At 47.8% G+C, this 24,895-nt stretch overlaps 1 protein-coding gene across 5 annotated transcripts in view; it reads left to right on the forward strand.

The window, feature by feature from the left end:
- Positions 1-24,895, forward strand: part of LOC120951862 (homeobox protein cut) — a 166,739-nt gene that overhangs the window by 50,200 nt on the left and 91,644 nt on the right. The window lies entirely within an intron of this gene.

A 24,895-nucleotide genomic window follows, 5' to 3' on the forward strand; every position in this document is an offset into this window, starting at 1 on the left:
ATTGTTAGCTGTGTTTGCTTAATTTGTGCTGCCTGCCTCTAGATGAGGGCAGCTGGTGGTGGCCCGTGCTGGCTCGCTTCGTACGCCAAATTCAATACGCCAAAGCGCAAGGGAAATTGTTTGCTGCGTAGGTTTAAAGCTCAATTTTGTCCCCTCCGGCCGATGGGGGAAAGGGCTCGCCCCGTGCGACATCATCAAGGTGTCGTTCAGTTTCGAGCGTAATTTGCATTTACCTGTCAACCGCCGCCCGCTTCCCGGCCGTGTGGAACCCCATTCATCCGGGCGCTTGGACCGTCTTTCACGATTCATTGAGCAACGTGGTACGGGTGTGTGCGGTGGTGCTGCGACGCGGTGCGACACGGGCGAAGGTTTTGAATAACAAATAAATTCGTTTATTAACAAACGAAGAAAAGAAGTAATTCAATTCGAACGAACCTGACGTCTTGCCTGCCCGTGCTTGCGGCGGACCGGGAGGAGGCTGGCCGGAGACGAAGGACATTCGTTTAATCTCACTGCTTGTGCGTTCCGTGATGAACGAACGAACGGAACACGCCCGAACACGGTCTTGCTGCGGAATAATGGTCGCGTGGTGGACGGTGGTATTATTGTTTCCGGTATTCGATGATTTATATCCGATTTCAAAATCATCTTTGACATGGGAGGAAGCCTATTTCAGTGCTCGGTCGGGGAACGTAAACTGAAGCCCAATATGGAGGCAAGCATTTAATGTTTGTCGCTCCAAAACCGTCCTCGCATTGCGCATTCGAAGACTCGCTGCGACACTTTTGCGATGAGAAGTTGATCGAATTTCGACCCAAAGTAGGCTTCAACATCAATTCGTGTCGCTTATTTGACAGATGTCGCAACCGGTGGGTGGAGTGCCCCGTTGTGTACGCAATGTTTTCACCAATTACGCGCAGTAAAGGCCATGCATTTTGGAACTAACCGGCGGTAATGTTTACAAAAACAAGATGACACTACGGAGCTGCGGGACTCGAATCGAATCAATGTTAAACGCAAACAACAAACACGTACGCTAATTCCCCTTTTTGTGGGGTGGGTGGGGGCTGGCAGAGGTTTAGTCTGTGGTTCACCAGCCCGCGAACACGTGGCCGCGCGAGTGTTGCTCGTGCGCCGAGTTCGTCATCCTTTTTCGCCTATCGAACGTTATGCTCCATTTCCGAAAACGCGACCAAATCGACGGCCGACCGTCCGACCGGTTGAAAGTTCCGGAAGCCACACTAGGGGCGACCGTCCCGAGTGTGTGTGTGTGTTTTTTTTTTTTCGTTCTTTCTTTTCGTTCGCTTAATCTAACGCTCCCCTCCCCCTTCTCCGCACCGAAAAACGACCGCGTCCAAAGTCAAATGGTGGCTAATGTGTGCGACCGCATGTTTATACAAAATTACTCCCGTGTACACACTCACAGTCACACACTCACTGAAGGCCGCACACTTCGCCCGGACCGTGAGTTAAGTACGTTGGACATGAAGCTAAGAGAGGGGAAGCCAAACCGACGTGCTTTCGTGCATTACTGGGGAAATGAAATGGAACGAAACGGTCCATCGGAAAGCGTGGGGACGATTAGAACGATTCTGGTCTTTCTTTTTTTTGACTAAGGGACTGGACTGGTGGGATGGAATAAAATGGAAAGAAGTGATTTTACACAAAAAACTTTAAACAACAGCATGCCCTCATAACGGTCAAATTTTAATTCGACTTGAATATGTTTCCATTTATTGAGTACCATCGTGCAAACTTATTGATGGCATGCAAACGAATATGCCTTAGTCATGGCCCTGATGATGACGATAATGATAGAGCGCAGCATATGGGCTTTGAAGCGAAACGCTAATAAAGTTGTAACCATCATCAGAGCTCATTTAAATCGTATGAAACGTGTTCAGAAAGACAAACAGATTCTTCACGTGTCAATAGGTCAAAGGTCAACTATCCCTCACAATTATCACTATTTTCCACGCACTTACGCACTGCTCCCTTCATAGATATCTATGCTCCTCCATCCACAATTGACCGCGGTCGTATCGAAATCGAAGTGATAAGAGCACCAACCCCCCTCCCCCCCGTGACACCTACCGGAAGTCGTCCCCAGGAGCAGCGTATGACGAGCGCGAGTGATCATAAATTAATTACCGGTGTTGATAACAACTCAGCACCATTAAATATTCACAGGCGTAAAACGACGTCCGCGTGCGCCCATCAAGGCGTGCACACTGTCCCGTCCACCCCACAACAGCGGCCGTATCCTGAACGCAGTGAAAATAATTATCCTGTCTATCACTTTTCCCTCGCTGGCCTGCGCTGGGACGGTAAACGGTAGTCAAACGCACTGTTTGCCACTCGCTAGGCGGAGTTGCCCGATGACGGAGCGCAAGTATCGTTGGAATACAATGTGTCCACGTGGTCCCCTTTGGGAGAGGCTGAATGAAAAAAAATGCCCATCCTGATAGTGGCAGAGGGAAGAAGGAGGAAAAACCAACAACAAAAACAACAACTACTGTGCGAAGGATGGCCCCCGTTGGACTGATGGGGAGAAGATATTAATAGACACGCGTTGACCCTATTTTTTTAATGCTATTCAATTCTTTTCCACCCTCTGCGAGAGGGAGGTGGGGTAAGGGGGAGTGATAGGTTAAGAAAGTGAAAAATGTGTTCCTATCATAGCCGGCCCCGGTAGCGTTGAGCGTTGTTTGCTCGACTAACGATCGGCTACTTGCTAACAAATTTTCTACATCACCTCATGCTTTGTGTGTGTTGTTTTTTCCTTCTCCCGCTTGTCGTTGGTTCACGTCATCTGGGTGCGCTTTAAAATCATTATGCTTCACCAGCCCGTGGACACGAAAGATAATCAATTAATGACCGGTGCGGAAATCAGTCCCCCGCCACCATGCCCAGTCACGCGGCGGTACGCGGCTTTTTTGATAGATGAAGAGCGAAAAAATGAATGAAGTGAGACTTAATAGAAACGGCAAACACGAAACTGATACCTTTTGGGTGGCAAAGAGAGGGAGAGAGAGAGCGTTGGAGAGGGGTCGAGGAAGATGTTGTGGAAAATAATCAACACCTCGCGCCCCTGGGACACTTTGCTTTCAAAAAGCGATGACTAAGACACTTTTGTTGCACGGTTGTTGGTTCTTGTGTTTTTTTGGCAAGTGTTCATTAAAGCTGAAAGAAATTTGCTTATCAGTGTGCTCATCTATTGATTGTGGGTGTAAATTACGGATGTTTTTGAAAAAAAGTAATATAAAAGCTTCTTACAAATATATTTTTGGGCAGAAGAAAAAAGTTATGAAATCATTCTTCCTTCCCTCACAGTCTCCCGGGTTGTTTAAGAACAGAAGACCACTGCCGGAACCTTGCACAGCCCGCGAGCAATAATGGGGATCAGTTGCATTGGAATCCGAGCCGAGTGAAAGTTAGATTGATAATTTGAAAATTCAATGCAAATGGCCGGGCTGCAGAGTTTGAGCTGGTGGATAAGAATTTTTTGATTAAATCCCCAGTTCTGCTGCTGTTCCGTGCACAGTTCACGGCTGTCGGGGAGAAAGAATTTTGCAATTATCGTAAGAGTGAGAGCGAGTGAAGGATATAGGGGAAAAGGCGAGTGAGAGAGAAGCAGAAGCGAGCGGTTTTCATCAGCCGGGAAGGATGCGGGTGTAATGATAATAAAAATAATAAAATTTAATCATAAATATAAAAACGGATATAAAAGCTTGATAGAGCCGAGGGGCGCTCGTGAACCTCGTGAGCTCGATGACACTGAACTTTTTCCCGGTTTGCTGGAGCACACCCCAACCCCAACACGCACCGGCTGGAACAATTCGCGAGAGACAGATATTTTGCCCATTGATCAAAATTTATTGTTATTATCGCGGGTGCCACACCACCGACGCCACTGTTGCGCCGTTTAACTGCTTCGTCGTCCGGGGGTCGTATTTTATTTTCGGTTTCATTTCACCGTTCACCGGCCCTGTATTGATCCGATTCATTTCCGTTTTTGAGGCGGAAGCTGTTTGCTACCTCCCCCCGGGGAGAAAAGGTGTTGCTCCAGCGCAGGAGAAAGAGGGTGAGAATTAAAAATTCAAACCAATGTTGGTGCGTATTATTTTGACTGTTTTCCCACGAAGGTTTTCGATTCGTCGATACGAGTGTGTATGTGTGTTCGTACGCACCGAGGAACACACGGATGATTGGCGAGACCACGCGCGCACACGCCACGGAAGCCTCCGAACGATACTCCGATTAATAATTGATGACGATGCCGTTGCCGAGTTGCTGGGTGCTGTGGGCACACATATTCGCGTAGGTTATGTGTATGCAAATTTTTCGTTATTCATCCTGCGAGCGAGTTTTCTCTCCTTCCGCTTTTCCCGCTGCGTGTGGTAAAATTGACGGCTTTGCGATATGTTTTTTCCCTCCACCACTCCCTTCTGGTACTATCTCAACTTACTCGAGCAAAAGGAGATAGGGTGATGCCCCACCCCTCCCGAAAGATGAAATGAAAGGAAAGGCGGGAAAATGCTCATTTCGGGAAAAGCGTTCGGTGAAATATTGAGCTGCCAAATCGAGCATGGCTGCGTATGGGAGAAGCACAGGAGATATAGGAGCCCCCCGCCTTGGTTCGCATGTTTGATCATCGCTGGGAGCTGCGGGATCATGATTCCCTTGCCACCGCGCCGAAGCCGAAGGGAAGGAGACGGTTGTCCTAAGCACGGTGTGGAATCCGCGGGAGGATGTTAATAAATAAAAATATGCTCCCGCGTTCGCTCTCTTTCTTCTCCTCGTTTCCATCACTGCACCACATGTATCGGGATGGTTTAACAAAGGGATTAATGGGGGGAAGCATGGTGGAACAGTTTGATCTTTGATATCAATCAAAAAAATCCTTTTACGTGTTCGAACCACCGCGTTCGAGCCCGTGTCGGTTGCCGGAGGAAATAAATTTCAATTTCACTGCCACGTCGTGCTGTAATGCCTTTGTTTGTTCGCGAACCCCATCACTGTGACCTACTAAATCGATCGATTGGAGGAAAGTGCTTCGCTCACTGCTCGTATCCCGACAAAAAAAAACGAGCGAGGAGTGTTTTGGTGTATGATGCATTAATTTTTCAGCGTTCTTTTATCCACACCAAGGGCTACCAGTGCGTAGAAGGATGTTCTTTACTCCTCAACGCAGCTCATTGTGCCGAAATCGTGTTCGTTTTCCCTTCGGACACATTTAAAGAAATTACCCCGAACGGATGGCGGTGCAAGGTGTGCGATATTCATCAAAGCGAAAATCGAGCAAGGATGCCTCAGCCATGTGTGTGTGTCTAAACCCCTTGGCTAATTTTTTACCCCATTTGGAGCCAGAATTTTCCACATTGTTTTTCTACGGGCAGGTTTGAAGGCGAGAATTTTTCCATCGCTGCTGCCCGTAAACACTGACGATTGCGAAGGCTGCGGAAGGGATGGAAATAATTTTAATGTCTAATAATATTTGCATATTATTTATGACACGTCTTCCTCTCTCCCCTTCCCACCACTGCTTCCTCCTGGCTGCGTTTGTGGCGCATCTTTCTTATGCGTCGCTCAAGCGACGCCTTTTTTCCCGCTGAGCGTTGTGTGAGTGCCAAATAAACCTCCGGCCTCATATGTGCGTTTGCCTCCGCTGTACGTAAGGTGCGATGTATTTGTTCTCGGGCGTAATAATTCTGCATGTGAGCGATTACTTGCTCGTGCCGGGGCATGCCGCCCGTGTGAGATATTGGACAGATTGTGTGAGGGATGAGCACGCCGACACCAGTCCCTGTGACTGTGGTGTTATTCGATTAAATTTTTATGCTGCAATTTGCATATTTTATGGTTTGCATGAGCGTAACACACACGCACAGACGGAGAGGCATTTTTACACACTGCTTGTCTGCTGCCACCATGTTGGAAGGCCGCTGGAAATGCGCTTCCGGTTTTAATTCCATCCGAGGGGTGCCGAGGAGGAGTTAAAATTCTTAAGCAGTGCCTGTTCTCGAATCACGTACCAATGATGTTTATTAATCGTAAAAATAATTCATTTCCTTACCAGCACACTCAGACACACACAGATACACTTTAAAAAAGGGATGAAAGGATCGCTGTGCTCTCATTGCAACGAGCTCGCTGTCGCGCGTCTGTATCGATTTTCTACCGTCTCACTCGCAGTACGATTTTTAATCCTTTCCTGCCCAAAAAAGGAGACAAAACCCTTCGAACCGCAAGCATCGGGAAAACCCGACAATCGGATTTTCCGATCGAAAGGACACAACGGTCCGGAACGCGCAAATGGAAAACTCTTTCCACGCCAAAGCACGAGGTGTGAGAGATGCCTCTCCATTGATCGAATATTAATAAGCCTCTTACTCGTCTTTGTTGGTGACGGCCGGTGGTGGTGGTGGTGATATCGATTGGTGAATGTTGGAATAAAACGCTACAGCAATACAAGAAGAAGAAGAAGAAGAATCTCTAGCATCGAGTTTTCCATTTTCCACGGCAGCTCGAACACGCCCTCGTAGATGTATAAATTTAATTAAATTTCAATAAAATTACACTTTTAATTACGGTATTGATATTTTATTCGGGCCCCTCCCCTCCAACAGCGAAGGGATGGCGCGTATCTCTCCGGCATCTGGCGTCGCTGTGTCTGTTTTGTGTAAAATTTCTTTGTAACTCTTTCCCAAAACTTCTGCCCGTTCTGCCTTGCCCGAAAAACGGTGTCGATTTAGCGCGCGGCACAGCTGGAGTTTTCCAATGTTACAAGCCGATCGGAAAGTATTGCGCTTGAGATATTGGTTCGAAAGATTCTTTCATTTTCCCCAAACCCCAAACTACCCTACCACCTCTCCCGCCCATTAGATGGCGACTTTCGATATCGTGTTGTTCGCTTGCCGAAGATGGACCGTGAAATGGGCCGGAAAAATGTGGCATCCAGCGTGCTATTGAGTATTTATTGAAGCAAAGGCTGCCACTGAAGGTTCCCCACTCGCTTGGAGGGAAAAGGGTCTTTGGAAACTACGCGAAGATGAAATCAATTTATAGAATTCGGAATGATAACGGACACCCGGAGCCGTTGGTGCGTAACTGGATGCTTTTTGGCGAGGAGGAGAAGGAGGAAAAGGGTTTTTCGGAGCGGAAATGGTTATCGGAAAAAGTCGCCATTTGGCTTTGAACAGTCGACAGTGCGTTTTGATGGAAATTGATTTTTAATTAAAATTTACGACGTGATGGACCGGTTTTTTTGTTCGTTCGGATGAGCTGACGGAGAGAAGAGAGATCCACTTTTCCCGTTTATGAAGTGAAAGAACAAACAGAGAATGAAGCTAGTCTTTCCACTGTAAAAGATGCTGGTGATGGTGGTTTGCGTGTCCTCCCGAAGGGGTTGGAAATTCGAAGCACAGTTGTGATTCGTTTGAATTGTATCTATTTGCCGTTGACCAGCAGGAGCAGGTCGGCCCCTTTTGCGCCATTTTGCGTGTGGTGTGGTGGACACTCGCTAATTAGCTATCAAAGGGTTTTTCGGGTGTTGCAGATAGCAGATCTCTACGGTCTGTACGGTCGGTCTAGCGGTACGCAATCCATGAGTGGCGAGTCAGCTAGCCAGGTCAGCCTCTAACCCAGGTTCGTTTTGTCCGCTCCTAAGGGAATGGAAAAATCCGCTTTTCCGAGGGCTGGTCCTTTCAAAATATAAATTAGAGACTGCAAGGAGTTTTCTGACCTGTGCGCACGGGCGAAATGATACCTTATTTCAATTACATTTGAGCTGAGTGAGTGAAGAGCGAGGAAAAAATAAGGGTCCACCCGTCGGTCAATACACTTGACCGAGGGGCCGGAAGATAGGGCCCGTTTTCTCTTCTCTTTTTTTTTTTTTGGTGGGTTCTTCTGCCCCCTCCAATCGGGCCTGTTGTGCGAGTGTGTGAATGTGATAATGATGTTAGTAAGCGTAGTCGTCACCCTTCGGGGTTTGGTGTACTATTTGCTTAGGAAGGAATAATAACCTACCCGACGAATCAATACCTATTTACATTTGCCATCCACTGCCGGTGGACCCCGGCCGCTCGCTCTTCGGTCTGCACCCAATTAAATATGTATTATTTAATTTCCTTCTCTTATTTTTTGCTCCGTGCACGGACACACACAAACACACATACGCTCACCGTTTGCCCGTGTTTGTTTCGTCGCCCGGTTTCCACCCACGGTCGTAACGGGCCGGTTTCTTCGCATGTCCTTCGCGGTAAAGTTCTTTTTCGGTGCTGATGGAAAGTGTTTGCTTTTCCGCACAGGTTTTTATTGGAACGGACTGTGCAGCCCAGCCCAGTTACAGACTAATTGCTTCGTTTTGTGTGTGCTGTAGTGCCCTCGTCCTCCCTTGTAAAACACCCTTGCACCACGATCGGGAAGCAGGGAGAGAGCGAGGAAATTAACAAAGATCAAACAAGCATAAATCCTTTCGCTCCACCACGACAGTGTTGCAACGGGCGAGCTGTTACGCTCAGGTCGGTCCAGTTGTCGTTAATTAGCTTTTGTTCTTTCGTCGTGGCGCAATGTGTGCATATCCTTCGACCGGGTTGCCGGGACCGGGATCCTTTTTTCGGGGAACAACCCGGGACGCTGTCGGTTGGATGTGTTGCAGTTCAGGCGGGTTAGCTCGCATCGAGCAAGTAAAAGTTTTTCTCCCACCCGGGGTTGCGCAAAAAAACGGGAAAAATGTTACAAATATTTATTTCGTGTGGAATTGGAAAGCGGTAACAAATGGTCAAGTGAGCACATTTGCCTTCGGAAGTAGTTTGTGAATTTTTAAATAGTAATTATCGACCCCTCTCGTGTGTTTTTGTTTCATCCGAATGATGAAGCTGCGCAAAAAGGAACTTCCCTTGCATTGCTGTTTTCGTGTACGGGAAATGTCAATGAAACTGTTTCACTACTTTCGTCCCTTTTTGGCACTTTGGCACCAGCAGCGAAAGCACACTAAACTCCACCGTCAAGCTCTCTCTCCACAGCTCCACACACACACAGCCAAACACACTTGATCACGTTTAATCTTCCCAATTGCATCGACTCTTCACACGGTGCTCGAATAAAAATCCAATTACCATCCAGTCACGAGCTTCCCGTCCATCAAACGGCGCAAACGGGTCATCATCGCACAAGTGGTCGCCAACAGGTCCGGCGAAAGGCAGAAAAAAGCGCGTAAAGGGAAGGAAAGAAATCACCCCACCGATAAACAAATCCCGGCCAATCCGCAAAATAGTCAAAAATTAACCTTCCCCAAATTGATCCTGTTTGTCTTGTCCGCTGAGCGTACAGTTGCAGCGAACGGATGCACCCTCTGCACGTACTCACACTGCGCCACGGGTGGTACATTCCGCGTGATTTCAAAAGTGCATATGTCCCGTGCATATGACCATGGGGCTGAGGTTGGGGTCGGTCGGTGGCACACACAGTATTTAGTGCCGGACGAACATCATCATCGCCATCATCGCCCCATCGGTTTCGAGGGCCTGAGCCTCGCCTCGGCCCGAAATGTGTTTTCCCGCGGAGTTTGTTAATCGTTTGCCGTTGCGCGTGGTCTCAGCTGCAATCATATCGACGATGCACATGACGATGCACATGACGATGATGATGCTGCCGCTGCGTACGATGCCGAAACGAACGGCACACCGGCCAAAGTGCACTGGCGCAAAAATCCAATTACATCCCACTGCATGCGGCGGGAATGCAACCATTGACCATTGCAGTGGGCCGATTTCCACGCATCCTGACGCGCGATAGATCGAGCGGAAATGCAGAAATGGAGAAGGGGCGAAGAGTGGACACCAAAAAAACACAAACCAAACCGCCCAGTTTATCCCGTTACATCCACCGCCGCACCTCCCTATTCTAGCTGCAATCAAAAAACGCTAAATTCCCACATATTGGGCGCTTACTAATTGCGGTCATTTTGCACTGATAACCTCGCGCCCGCTGTCGTCCGGTCCGGGACAGTTCCCTCCAGTCCCATCCCTAACACAAAACCGGGTGGGGGGGAAAAGGTGAGAATTGCATCCGTTTGCGCATCTCCAGCCCCGATTGTCGATTGTGCATGTGCGCTGTTTACCGTGAAATTGTGAGCCCTTGTGTCTGCAGTTGACTGTGAAAATCAACAGCTCAGGCCATGTGGCCTTCGTTCTTTTTTCTGTGCTTTTTTCCCGTAGGCCTTGCAGCGAACGGCCACCGGGCCAGAACCGGGCCGGATGAGGATGCAGCATACAGGATGGAGCAGAGATCTCCGGATCACTTGCCCCCGATGGTTGGTGGTAGTTGTTATTGTTGGTGCAGCCCGAAACATGCATACACGGCGATGCACGCGTGAACCGTTGCAGAACCGCGGCACTTGCAGAACGGCACAGCATTGCCATCCTTTTTGTGTGTTCGTATGTGTGTGTGTGTGTGGGGGGTTGTGCGCTTTTCTTTCATTTTTTGGCGAGTGTTCGTCGCTTCCTGAATTCCCCCTTTGGGAGTGCTCTCTGCGGTGACCTGTTGTTGTCCGCCGCCCGTGTTTCCTGTGGTTGTTTTGTCCGTTTTTTTATTCTGTTTTTTCGGGATGCATTCTACTGCCCTTTTGCGTGTGTACGGTGGGGTGGATTTTTTTCCATTTCAAGTTCGTTGGTTCCGTGTTGAAGGTGAACCTTCGAACCATCAAACCGTCACATTGGGCAATGTCAGTCGGTCGGTCGGTCGGTCTGTTTGCGTTTGTGTTGCTATCATCATCAGTCAATTCATCACGCGTCCTTTTGCCTACATCTCGTCCCATGTGTGTGTGTGCGGGGTAGAAGCGCCTGCTAAATCGAAAGGATGAAGTGACGAATGGCAGCAATCCCGTTCGACCGTAAGCTGCAATCGTTCGAATCGTTTCGTAGCCTGCAGGATTGGCCGTTTAGAAGCATAAACAAAAACCCACCCACCCATGCCGTCTTTCAACAAGAACGACCTATCATTCGACACCATCGAACGGTTGCATTGGATTTTGGTTCCAGTGCCGTTTGGGATGACTGCAGCGTACATGACCAGAAGGGAAAGCATACAAATCTCGCTCGAAAAAAAAACCCCGCCACATAGAGTGTATGTGTGTGGCCTTTTGCCATACGTGAAGATGAGGTGGCTTAATACGTATGTAAACAGTTTCCTATCCCTCTATGATGCTTCTCCCTCTCACCGGGAAGAGCTCTTCGGGAAGAAATGATCCTTCTAAAAGCCAGTTTGTGTTTCCAGCTCCATTCGCCGCTCCATTCGATCGGTGATTTATACGATGCGACTGGTCTGCCGTGCTCGTTCAGAATTTTCAATGAACTATCCACTGGTTTAAGGCGTCGTTTTTTGTGCCGCTGCCCGATTGAACCGGTGGCCACAGAAAAAGGAAAATCCTTTTTTCCGATTGCATTTGCAGAGAATGGACGGAGAAGAAGGTTGAGTAGAAAAAACGCGCACACACACAGGGAAAAGCAAAGGATAAAGCGTCCCGATCATCGGTGAACCGTACGATGCGATTCGGAAGCACACGGAATGCTCTGTCGGGTGAGATTATGACTTGTAAACATTCGCGTCGAACCACTTCGATAAATCAAAACGCCGGATTTGGCGTCCGCTCGGGCCACGGAAAACGGTTCAGACGTTCGAAAAGCGTCCAGAACCGTCCGGCTTGAGCTTGAGGTTAACCGAACGTGTGCTAACTCTTTAGAGAGAGAGGGAGTTACTGAGGGGACAAAAAAGAACCACGAAGACTCCATCAAATAGCCCTTTACCAGATAACGCGGACGCGCAATGTTTGTGTTTCGTCTTTTGATGCTTTTATTGCTGCGATGCACATCTCGAGCAAACGTTCAGCGAAAGGAAATTCGCTCAAACTACGTAGCAAAAGGGGAAAAAATGCGTCGAGGACGGGGGAGCATTTTTAGTCCATTGAATTCACATCGGCTGGTCGGCGCTTACAAAGGATGCAAGTGAAAAATTATTGGATTCAAATCTGGCAGCCCGAGTGTATTGGTTGTTTTATTCCACGTTTCTAGGGTTTTCCACGACCACGACTGCCAATGAATAATCGGGATTTCGTACGATTTTCCCCCTTTATGCGACACATTAATACTGTTGTTCTGTTCTGGTGCTCTCTCGTGCACACACAAACGATAGGCAATATCGGTAGAATAATTAAAAATTTATCACTTGGAATTAATGCGCCTTAAACACAACAGCAACATCGTGATTGTGTCGGTTTTATCCCCTCCCAAGCGTTTGCGTTTGAGCCGTTTCTCGTTTGTTTGTTTGCTTTGGTGTGCGCTTTTGTATGTGCATTGTCGATTGCAATTGTTGCACATGACACCGACATCGAACGGGGCGGGTTTAAGGGGACAGGGTAAAAGCTATTATTTTGCAATTAGATGTTTGTTTTGTTCTCTCCACTCGCGGTCAATGCCAGCTGGAGGCGGGGGTTGGGTGCATACGTAATTGGCGATGCATTTTGTGATAGGAATCGCGTCGTGGTGGTTGGTTGCAAGCCATCGTGGGTCATCTGATTGATTGGGCCATCCAAGCTAATTACCCCGAGTACAAGTCGCGACAAGTTTATGAAAGAAGAAAATCCACAAAAGTTTTGAAGGGGGTTTTCAAGGATTTGTTAAATCAATAAATAATTCACTGCTACTGATTTCAAGTCGTCAAGCACAAACACACACCATTCGCCCAAACCGTCCCTAGACGCCGTTTTTCACGAGATGAATTCAAGCAGCAACCCAAAAAAAACGTCAATTTTTGTGCAAAATTTGAAAGCAGCTATCGAAATAAAAAGAAAAACGAACAACCGGCGGTTTTAGAAAACCTCCTCCTTCTCCTTCGACCGGGCAAGCGGTCGATGATTTAGTAGAATGCAGCGCCGAATGTCAGGATTTACAGATTTTAATGGAAAGCAAATATTTGCCACCAGTCAACCGAGTGCCGGTCGGACACACTCTTCGACCTGCGCCTTCCATCCAACAATCCATTGGCTTGGCTTGGCGCATGAATTTATGATGGTCTGTCGCTCGCGGTGGAGTGGACCCGATTTTGGCGATGTTGCGGCAGGCAGTTCAGTTCCCTGAAGTGTATTTTTTCCCCGTTGCATCTTGTTCCTTTAACTCGCGCCGGGATTTTGGGGCGTCTTTCATTCGGCACTGGCAGCGGGATTGAACCCAATTTTTGTACGAGACGTCTCTGAAATGTTGTTGCTATCTATTGCGGTTACCCTACATAGCCACATGGTTCCGTTGGAGGTCGTCGTTTAGAATTTGCCCCTCGGAACGCAAGCGAATCGAGCGCTGTGCATCGATACGCAAAAAAAGCCGTCTAGCGAACGAATTTCGCAGAATCTGGTGGTCGGGTTAATGATGGTTCCGACAACGACGACAACGTCGACGACGCTGTTTGATTCTTGCTCCATCGAGCATCGGCAGTGGCCACCGGGCGCAACTACAATGACGGTCATTCATAAATATTTAAAGTGGGTTTTAATCACGAAAGTCATCCCGAGCGATGGCTGAAGGTCGGGCAGTCAGTCCCGAAATTCGTCGGGTGTCGGGTTGGTCGGGTGGTTGATGTTTGTTTTGCTTCATTTCTTTTCAGTTTCCTACCCAGCAGCACACTTTCCAACAGATCGAATTCCACACAAAAACACTCAAAGTTGGTGGTTATTTTCCGAATGTTGCATCTTCCGAGCGTCGCTTTTTACTGAGATGATATTGGTCGTGATTGTTTCCTGCCCTACCCGGCCCTTTTGCTTGTTGGAGTGTCTCTAGAGCTGCTCCGAAGATTTGCTCTTGATACGCCTTAAGGTTGCAGACATCCACTTAAGATGTTTACAAATCATTTCACCAAAGCATGCACCGAAATGCGGGAGTGCGCACAGTGGCCAGCGAGCACGCGGGCGCCCGGAAGTCAAACAAAGAAGCAGTGTAGCAGGAAATGGAGATAAATTTGTAATCCTACGCAGCTCACGGAAGCTGTCGAATTTTATGAATACCAAATTAACAACATTAACCGCTCCGGGAGTCGGTGAAGTCGATTTTTGGAGCGTCTGGAGGCGTCAAGGGATCGCCTCTCCGGTGGGTTGGAGTGATGCTGGGTGCTGGGGCCCAGTATCCCAGGTATTAGTAATGATCCGACAAGCACCAGCACCGGCAAACCGCCCCAAGGAAAAGGGTGCCCCGAAGGTCGTCGATACTGGCACCCACCGCACAGCCGACAGTATGGCGGTGTTTATTGTTATCGTTTTCTCGATAATGGAGATAACATTTCTCCAGCGTCGGCTCGGATCGGCTACATTTGCGAGCGAGATAATTACCTTTGGAAGCGGTGCAGAGTGGAGGAGGAGCAAGCGCTAGTAAAAGATGTTTAACGTCTTACGGTTGCTGTGCTATCGAACTATAATTAAAGAATGGTTTGCGTTTGCGTTGGCCAAGAAGAAGATGTGCAAATGGCAATGGTTTCATTATCTAATTGAATTTCATTGCTGGTGGGTGGCCTTCGGCGGCAGCAGCAGCACCAGCAGTCAATAAATGGCCATTTCTATTCTAATGTATCGACCATCCTGTCGATGTCGGGACTGGTTAATACCCGGCGGAGCAATATTCATGACGTTGTCATCTCGATTTGACGCGCACCCGTGACGTAGTCACTCCGAATGTTGCAAAACTGACATTAGCTCTCGCTCTCCGCACCACATCCTTCGATTGATTGATTATGTGCTGTCAAAAGTGTACTTCTTTGCAACATACCCACCACACTGCTGGCACATGGAACCCGTTATCAAGCGCTCGTTCCAACCTCATGGACGTGTGTGTGTGGTTGCGTATGAGCTTAATTATTTTCAATCTTCAGCTTCTCCAGCCACGCGCTGGAAGGCGTCAAGATGTGGTATCGCTGGTGTGGTCTCCTTCCCTCGACACGCGAAGGCACAGACACACACACACACACACTCGCATACGTTTTATCGAACAGTTGAGCTGACTGTGGCACATTCTTATCACATCCCTCACGTCTGACTTCCCACTCCCTCGCACCCACTTCCCTGGGGACACAGGAACTGAACCATTTGTTTGTTTATAAATAGATTCCAGAAGGATGTGTGATACAGAGCACGGCCCGTTTCCTCCGTCGCTGTGTGCGCGGGTCGAAAGACTACGTTGCCAACATTGGTTCCCATTCCTATCGTCTTTAACACACACACGCATCATATTTATTATTGTTCGTCAAAACTTCTGATCAGCTGCAGCTGAAGAAAAGACCTGTCGCGGGGTCGATGAAAAAGCTTCCAAGGAACTTGAGCTCATCAATTTTTGCACACCTTCTCACCCCAGTGCAGTTCATTCCTTTTCGCAGGCTGCCGCCTTTAAGGTTGCTGCTGAACATGACATAATGTAAGGAGATAATGATTTTGTCGTTAAAAGCGACCATATAGGCGTTTGGGCGGGTGCGCGCGTTGTTGGCATTTTTCCATTGATTAGCACCAAGGGATGTGCAGGGAGTGGTACGGGGATGCGATGGGATGCGCTGTTTTTAACGAGAGAACCATTGCCATGCCACACATTGCCCTCGGAAGGGGACGAGAAGCTGGAGATGTGTGTTGGGCGTACGGGTGAAAATTCATCAAATATGATAATGAATAGAAATAAATTTTCCTCCAACGCGTGGTGGTGAGGGAGGAACGCTGATTTTGAAGGAGGCTAATTTATAATCTTCACCCCCGTTGGACCCGTTTCCCCTTTTTCGTCGCGCAAGCAGCTGGTTATGGCGGGTGTTAATCAAAGCGAATGTGAATATGATCGGTCGATTTTTTAGCTTGAACTGTTTGTTCAAAACCTGCAGAAAACGCGTTAAACGAGCTGGAGGGGTTCGTAAAAACGCTGACATATCGGTGTGAGCGGACTGATAAGTGGCCCCAACACGATTAATTATGCATCTTAGCAGATACTTTATTCTAATATATTTAGTTGAAAACTCCTTATAAAATGGATATTTGAGAATAAGAATTCTAAATATCATCATTTTGGATAAAAACAGCGAATTCCATGACGTAATTCATGAAAAAAGCCGCCACAAAAGCCATCGGAGGGAGGAACAATTTCGATTAACCTATCACTCACCCCCCTCTTCGGCTTTCCCATTCAAAGCGCAGGCTTTTCCGCGGCCACTAGGGCAAACAGGTCGACCTGTCACAGTTCAACTGGTATCGTTGTTTACCTTCTCCACGGTACGGTGCCGCGTTTCCCTTCGCGTTGTTTTTTTCATCTTCCTTTGCTCTTTCTCATCACCCCCGTCCACTCTTCCGGTAATTGATATCACTTTTTTCTAATCTGCCTTATCATTATTGCTTCTCGCTTCCCGCTTGCTCGCTCCCCGGTTGAAGCGTTTTCCGTTCCGAGGTCAATTTTTGCCCTTATTTACCGTTCTTTTTTATCCTGACGAAGCATAAAGATCGAACAAGATGAAAAGTCCCGCCTCCTGTTTGGTGCGCAGTTTTTTTTCTGTTCCCCATTCAGGTCGAACAGGAATAAAAGTTTTCCCATTTTCCATCACTTGTTAGAAGTGGGGAAAAAACCGAAAACAAGACAAAAAAGTGGCACACCGTGGTGACTCGATTTTCGATTCCCGAACGACTTTGCCATTTATTCAAATTTTACAATCATTGTTGTCTGTTATTATTACCGTCACCACGGATGAGCCACGCTCGTTGCTTTTTCATGCTGGCGGTTGTTTTGTCTTGCTTTTTTTGTTGCTGTTGTGTTTCGACGGGGAAGCAAGAAAACGAGCCAGGAGAGTTCGCGGGATAATCGTGGGCACAAAACGCATCCTCGCATTCATCCCATCCCACCCCATGGGAGTTCTCCGTTGCACTGCTCCCTCTGCGCACCCTCTCAGCAATTGGCGGTGGAAGATTTTCCGCGAAAGCAACGATGAGAAACATTGGGTCGAACGTCAAACGTGAATAAAGTTAAATTAAACCAGCAAACGCAGCTTGTGCTTCTGTGCCGATCTGAATCCGACTACAAACTCCCTCACACACATACAGAGAGTGTGGGAGGGAGCAATGGAAAATAGCGACGGAAATGGAGCAACCATAGAAATAAATAAAAAATGAGCTGATAAGGACTGATTGTCGTTCGCTGCTCCCTTCCCTCGACGCCCTTCCCTCCACGGTGGTGGGTATCTTCGTCAATTTCTTGTCATGCTATTGTTTCCGCCTTCCGCCTATCCCAAGACAGTTCAAGAAATGGCCTACCTACTTCAACGACGGGCTCACGCAAAGGGTCGACGACGACGACGAAGACGACAAATTGTGGATCGATTCGGAACGATAAATAGAGAAAGAGCAGCTCGCCTCTTGCTGGGTGAATGAATGGGCACACGCACAAGTGCGCTCCAGCACTGTGACGGGGAGGTTTGGTGTGTTTGTAAGTGATGTTAGGAGAACAATCGAATGTCAAATAATAGGCCGGCCTCAACGACCGACCGACCGACCAACGGAAGCAGATTTTGGGATGTGGCGTTTTTTTATGCTCGATAGTTAACCGAACAACTCATCGGAGGCCCGCAAGGGAAGAGATGACATTCATTGTGGAGCAATTCCGAAGGGTGGTGTGATGGTTTGTGCGTTTGGGTGGCACTCGGAACTGAGGTCTGAGTGTCGATACAATATTTTTTCCACCGTGGACGAGATTTGTTGGACGAGATAAAGGAAAACAATTTTCAAGAATTAATCGAAATTGTATTCCAGTGTGCTCGTTATGTGTTTGCTTCTTCTGCCTCCACACAGTGCACAAGAATAATCTCCACCACGGTCTCGAAGCTGTGCTGGATGGGTCCCAAACTAAAGCGGAGTATGGAAAGAATGTGGTTAGGCCACGCGGGGGGGGGGGGGGGGGGGGTTAGCGGTCGGACGGCATGGCAGTGGAGCAGCAGTTCCATTGTTCGCAGCAGATCTGCGTGGGAAATTCGACATCCGCGAGCCGTCCATCGACCGCTTTCGAAGCGTGTAATAAAACAGAAACCGAACGAGCAAGTGAACTCGAGTGACGTGGCACCGAAACCGCTAAGGAACTAACCCCCGAAAAACACTATATCAAGCACCTAAGGAAAGGTTGTGTCGCTGTTTATGAGATTGTGAACGTTGGACGCTCCAAACTGGAAGCGTCGCACAAAGCGCAAAGATTAATGTTTTGCACTTGATTGAAAGACTTGTTTCAATCGATACATCGTAGGTTTATTGTTCGATGTTGAGCAGAAGTTGAATCATCAAAATTCGATTAAATGATACAGCGTTGTCTTGCGGGAAGGTTGCGTGTTTGCCTCCCAACATACTAACTAATATCGGATTCAATTTAACTTCCACCGTTCAGCTAGAATTACAGAAGTTTTCGAGAATCAATTGCTCACCCTCCTTATCGGGCTTCGGCTCATCCACCCATCCATTTCCCTGTTGCCGTTCGCAGCATCATTTCAAAAAGATATGAAATCGAATTTTCAATGAGCACTCATTCGCCGTCATTTCATTAGTCACGCCGCGTCGTGTCCCAGGGCAAACGAGCACATGCACAGGGGTCGCCATCGCAGCGGAGCGCGATGGGCGTGAGGAATAATTTTATCAAACAAAACATCTTAATACTCGGGCTAAATGGATCGTAATGAAACTGTCGATATCGTATTATGGACGGTCGGTTTTGGAACATGGTTTGCTGGTAGGGACCGGACCTGCTTCTCGTCTTCCCCGTTGAATACCAACGGCGAACCAGTCGAGCGGAGAGGCAAAATACGGGTCGTTCGGCGCTTGGGTTTTAATAGTTTTCGGTTCGATATCGGTGACGACCGTTTGTGAGTGTGTGTAAGTGTTTGATTCAGATTGTTCCAAGTGGATCCCAGAAGCGGGAAGTGAATGAATGTTTGGGAGAGTTTTTTACGATCAATTAAACCGCAATATACGGGTAATATGTTTTAAGTCTCGTTTGATGAACGATGCAGTACATTGTGGACGTTTGAAATGTGTGAACACTTCACAGCGATTGATTATTTATTTATTTGGATTATATGTTAGAAAACTTGGAATTCATTTTTACTCTTCAAAACCAAAAGTTGTATGTAAATATAACCGTTAAACATTAAATTCTCTAGAGCGCTCATACTCGTCATCATCATTCCCTACAAAAAGAGGTAACGGAAGTGAACATCCTTTGCCAAAGGGGAATCTTTTCGTATTTCCGGTTTAATTGATGCTCATCAGAAGCCTTTTCTTATGCTCACCCTCTTTGTTGCGTCCTCATCATTCGCCGTTGCAAACGGGTTCCCCAACAGACAAATCGGTACATTACACGAAAGCCATAAAAGTTATTGAACAACTGAATTATTTTTCGCATTATAGCTGTCAGAAATCCAACCAGCAGAAGAAAAAAAAACAGAAACAGCAAGGATTCCCATTAATGAAGTACTCAAAATCCTCAGTACCTCAACTGTCCGCCCACAAAGACCGCAGACGAAAGGGCACAGTAACTCCCAAAAAATAATACACCTTCCTCAGGTCCTTATCGAAGGGTTGGCCTTTCCATCGCTCGCAATGACTCGGAAGCATCCAATAAATTGACGAAAATTCCAACGATGTTGTACCGCCGTGTAAGCCATCCTTTCGCAAAGTCGTTCACATTTTTGCCTATCCTGCACATAGCAACAACAAAAAAACTGGGAACCTCTTCCCAGATTGGTCATTGAAGAATTGAGTGCTACAGGAAACTCGCGGTACCAGCATTTGGCTTTCGAAATACTTTTACATCCCATCGAACGGCAGGAACGGCGGTTCTCTCCCCCCGGTTCCCTTTTCTGCTGCCTTTTCGAGTGCGGTTTTCCTATTTCGGAACATTTTAATGAGTGATTCAACGGACTGTCTTTCCCCACCAAGCTGAAGGGTCTTGTTAGACAAGATCTTCATCAATCGCTGAACAAATCGCACATTTACGGCAGCAGCAGCTCAACAAAAAAAAAAGATAATCTCTTCGCTTGGGCGGTAAACCCTCTCCCATCGCCCGGGAGACAACCCCGGGGGAACCTCAGAAAAAAGAAAAGGATCGGATTCGAAAAAGGGTTAAAAATTTGATTAAAATTTCTCAAACCCACTTCGGCAAATGCTCATCCTTTCTTTTTTTCCCAGTGCTCGATTCGTTGGCTTCTAATATTGGCTTTTTAGCTAATTAAGCGAGTGCGATTTTACACTTTTTTCTTCCCCAATCTGTTCCCCCGAAAGGAAAAGTACAACCCGGTTTTAGAATCTTTTGATCCGATCCATGCTGCCTGTGCCACCCGCTTCCCTTGCTGGGTGTTGATAACGATGGCCGGAAGCAAAAATCGAAAGGTCTTTGAGATTGTTTTTGAGGCTTGGTTTTTCTGTTTTTTCGTTTGACTCCATCATTTACCATTGAGCAGGGTTGAGGCTGCATCTCGCAAAGAAAACCGAAATGTTCAAAAATTAATGCCCGGTGTGGTGTGGCGTGGATGAAAAAATCGCTCAACCGAATTGAATTCAATAACGTCCCGGCTTAAATTTCACTACCATAAATCATACAGCACGCCAAACAGCAACTACAACTGCACAGCCGAACGCACAGAGAACAGTGCGGGAATTGGTAATTGAGCGTTCGTTGTCCTCACCTGGAGTGCGGAGATCGGGGACCAGGGAGTGCAGCGGGAACCCACAGAATGGGATGACGAATTTCGTCATTCCATCGCGTGATTGTCGAAGACATTGAGGGGAAAACGCACACACACACAGAAGGAAGAGGATGCTGAGGACGATATAGGAAGAGAAAAAAACGAGATCATCTTATTATTCAAATGAGCATACATTTATTGTGTTTGATTCATGCATTGTGCCCGAAATGGTCCGGAAAGAGCGACGAGCGGGCATATGCCAACAACAACAAAGCCACCTAAGGAAGTGAAGCAGGGAGGAAGGGAGCGGAAGCGTAAGACCTTCGGGGATCGGGACCATCACACAGGCACACGCATTAAAAGGCGGGAGGGCGGCAAAAGGAATTTCTGATCGTCGAGCGCTGGGGTATTGATGTTCGGGAACGGGGTACGCTCCAAGGGCTGGCGGCGGTAGACAGACGAAGCTTGAACAGACTGTGAGAAATATCTAAATCGAATCTGGTCGAAGTACAGACGGGTACAGAGCGCGGCAAAGGCAGCAAACACACACAAAAAAAAAGAAGCTCGATCCTTACCGAAATTGAATCGACATGACGTTTTTCCCTCCCAGATCAACGGGTGTGCGAGTGTGTGGTGAAGGAAGGCCGGTGAAGAAGCGCTACGGGCACATCAGCTCGGGCACGATGAATGGAAAGATGGTTCGGAATGAATGAAAAAAAGTGAAACGACATCTTATGCGATCATCATTCCCGCGATCTTGGCCACCAGACCGACACCGATCGGGAAATGGAAAAGGGTACATCACACGGGGAGGACACACAACGGGACGCTGTATGTGTATGAGTGTGAATGAATGAAAAATAATATTTAAGAAATAGAGAAGCAAAAACCTCCACGTCGTCGACGGCGATATGGTAATGATGGGAAAATGATGCCAAACTGTAAGTGAAAACGAGTCACAAAAAATGGCATTCAACCCAAAGTCTACCAATGAATGTGGCTGTGACGATGGTGGTGGTTGTGGCGGTGGAAGTTGGGGTCTCATTCACATTGGAACGCATCTGTGCATAAATTAATATCGCCGGTCTAGCGATGCAGACCGAGTGACAGATTGAGGGCAGGGCAAATAAATGAATGAACGTGCATTCGATTTGGTGCTCTTGAATGGTCGAGATATGCCAATGCCAAGAGCCGTTTGAGCCGTTGTGTTGAGTTTCGGGCCCACGGACTGTGTTTCACGCGCTAATTACGCCCGGCCCCAGACTTTGTTCCAAACTATTGTGACAGTTTCGATTATCGCGCTGGTGTTGGGAAGTCCATCTGCTTCGTGTCGTCTCGAGCTGTCAAATGTCATTCCAGCAACTACTCCAGCTGTGGTACACGTTGGAGAACCTGGATGAAACGCCGTCTTCCAAACGAAATACAACAAACTTCGCCTAGTCGCGCTCTTGCAACAGCCCAGCTGGAAGTGCATCCGTTGCGATCGATCGGGACCGACACACACACGCACACACTCGGGGTCGAGTCGCTGGTGAAATGCGCATGTGCTTCAGGGCCGTGGCGTCTCGGTAGTATCGTATCGCATTGGAATCGGTGGGCTGGTATCGGTGATCGAAATGCAAACGGGCGTAAGAGAGAAAGCCACTTGGCGCTTTCGAACGAGACAGCTCCAATTGCATATCCCAATTGCAACTGCAAAACTGCATCAACACACACACACACACAAACAGACCATCGGCATCGGTGTTGGTGAAAGCGTTGTCAATACCAATCCGTTCGATCTGTTTGCGTACTCAAGTGCAAATGGGATGGAACTACCCACGACTCGTGATGGTGGAATGGTGAAGAACGATTGGGAAAAAAAAGAAACCACCGCCAGACAGACAACGTTGAACCTTTAACCTTCACAATGCGTATGAAGGCGGGTACTGGGCGGGTTGGGCTTTAGTGCTGCGCTGCCGATGACAAAAACTGATACTTATCAGCAATTAATGTTGCCGAGGGCCCCGCCACGCTCATGTCAAGTGCAGCGAATGGTCAACCGCAGACCAATTGCACTGCGGCGCGAGACAATGCAATATCCGCCCCATGCACATATGCTTGCTGTGGGGTAGGGGAGGACCGACCGGAACACTGGTCAACCAATTGTCAGCTCATCGATGCGTTTTATGTGCGATTTTCCGGCCCAACATAAAACGCCCACCGAACATTTGCATGCTCGTACGCATGGACGGTGCGAAAATGGTGGGGGTTGTGAAAATTGAATGGAAAATTACTACCATTCGTCGTTATCGTTTTTTTTTTGTTCGTTCCCGGTGTCCATGATCTCATCCTGTACGGCGAGCATCTGTTTTCAATGTTCAGCCTTTGTTTACAGCAATTTTCAATAAAACCAACCGAGCCATTTTTAAATCGGTACAACTGGTACAATGTCTGGTGCGAGAGTACGAAGAGATTTGGTTTAAATTTTCCATTAACGCGTATCTGGCGTTTTGGGTTGGAAACATTGAACGGCAAATCGAATTCATTTAATTGTTCGCTGTTAGCCACATGTTTGCCAACTTCACTCGCTAGTATCGATGCATCATATTAGGGCGATTTGGTGAAGCAAAGCTACCAACTCATCTCGATATCACCACGATGCACGATAGCGCAATGCAGTTCGGTTCCGCGCCAGACGGTTTGGGTATTTGTTTTGCCCGGCATGCTGACCCTTTCCCGCAATGGCACTGCTGGCTGGTGGGTATAATTACAGCATTAATTATCCAAATAATTATCGCACGCCTTTCCACGCTGCTCCGGAGGGTTTTCGTGTGGAAAAGTCGTTTTTCAATCAAACTGCGGTTGCCGTTGGGTGGTGGTGGTGGTGTTTTTAAAATGAATCGCTAGCCAAAACAAACGCCCCATAACGCGCACAAGAATTCCATAGTCGTTCTCGGCTACCCCTACGTGTATGAACCGAGCGAAACCGAGCGCAGTTGCCAAACAGATGGCTCCATGCGTCGCGATTTTTACATTCCCATGTACCGCACCGGAAGCGAAATGCTTTGCACGCGTTTCCTAGTTCCGTTTCCCTAGCTGAAGTGGTGGTGGTGGTGTTGGTGCATGGAGGTTTACCCAAATATGCTTCAAACCACTCAGCTCGATGTATCTAAAACAGCGAAGTGGATAAATATGGATAATCGATAGCTCCGCGTGAGCCCGGAGGAAGTTGGTTCGAAATGTAACTGATCTATTTTTAAGCATCGCGCCCATCTCCTCTTAAGAGAGTAAAATGCGATCCAGAACGCGCGTCAGCTTGTTTAGATGCCCCATTCTGAGTGTGATCTTGTCACAAAACAACCACTCACGATCGCGATTGATCCTCGCTCAAAGTCACGTGTCACTGTCAGTCTCGCTGGGCGCGCGCGCGTGAAACGGAAACATTGCTTATGCGCCATCGATCATGCGCCCCGCTTCAGGCACAGAGATCAAAAATGTTGCTCACACCAGCATCAAACACGGCGGCGACTGGATTAAAATATTAATTGCAACATTAATTAAGCACGGTGCACGGCTGCGCGGACCTGTCCGTTCGAGAGGGAGGTGCCGCTCCATAACGCACTTCTTAGAAAGCGGTGCGTGTGTGTGTGTGTGTGTGTGTGCATGTTTATCTTGCTAATTGGATCAATTTTCACGCGTTCAATATTCCTCGAAACCGTTCGACGACCTTCCCGACGACGATGCTGGCCTGGGCGACGCTGGCAGCAGGCGTAGCAAACACTTGTCCCGGGCATGTTGCTGGGCCGGTGTGAAGATTGAGAAATTTATGTTGCCCTTCGGCGTCTCCATGCTCATCATCTCCACTCTTGGCCGATCGGGCGATGTTTATTTACCTTGTCGAGAGCCGAAGAAATGGGCGCCTTCCTTCGCACACAAACTATCATCAGCTCGAGAAGTCACGGCCCCAAGGAGTGTGGGTAGTGAAATTTTTGAACCGGCTTGTAACAACATTTCCTCAACCAGGGCTGTACCGGAGCAGCTTTTAGTCGGATGCTTTGAGAATTCGATATTTATAGTCTATTAGCTTCGATTTCCGTCGTTCAGGCGAGTGTTGGTGAAGTTTGCTTTGAAGTTTTGAACATGAATCATTCGTGCATTAGAGCGATTGGGTGCGCAAAAACCAAGACCCTTA

Source organism: Anopheles coluzzii, chromosome 2, assembly GCF_943734685.1.
Source record: "Anopheles coluzzii chromosome 2, AcolN3, whole genome shotgun sequence".
Classification (NCBI taxonomy): domain Eukaryota; kingdom Metazoa; phylum Arthropoda; class Insecta; order Diptera; family Culicidae; genus Anopheles; species Anopheles coluzzii.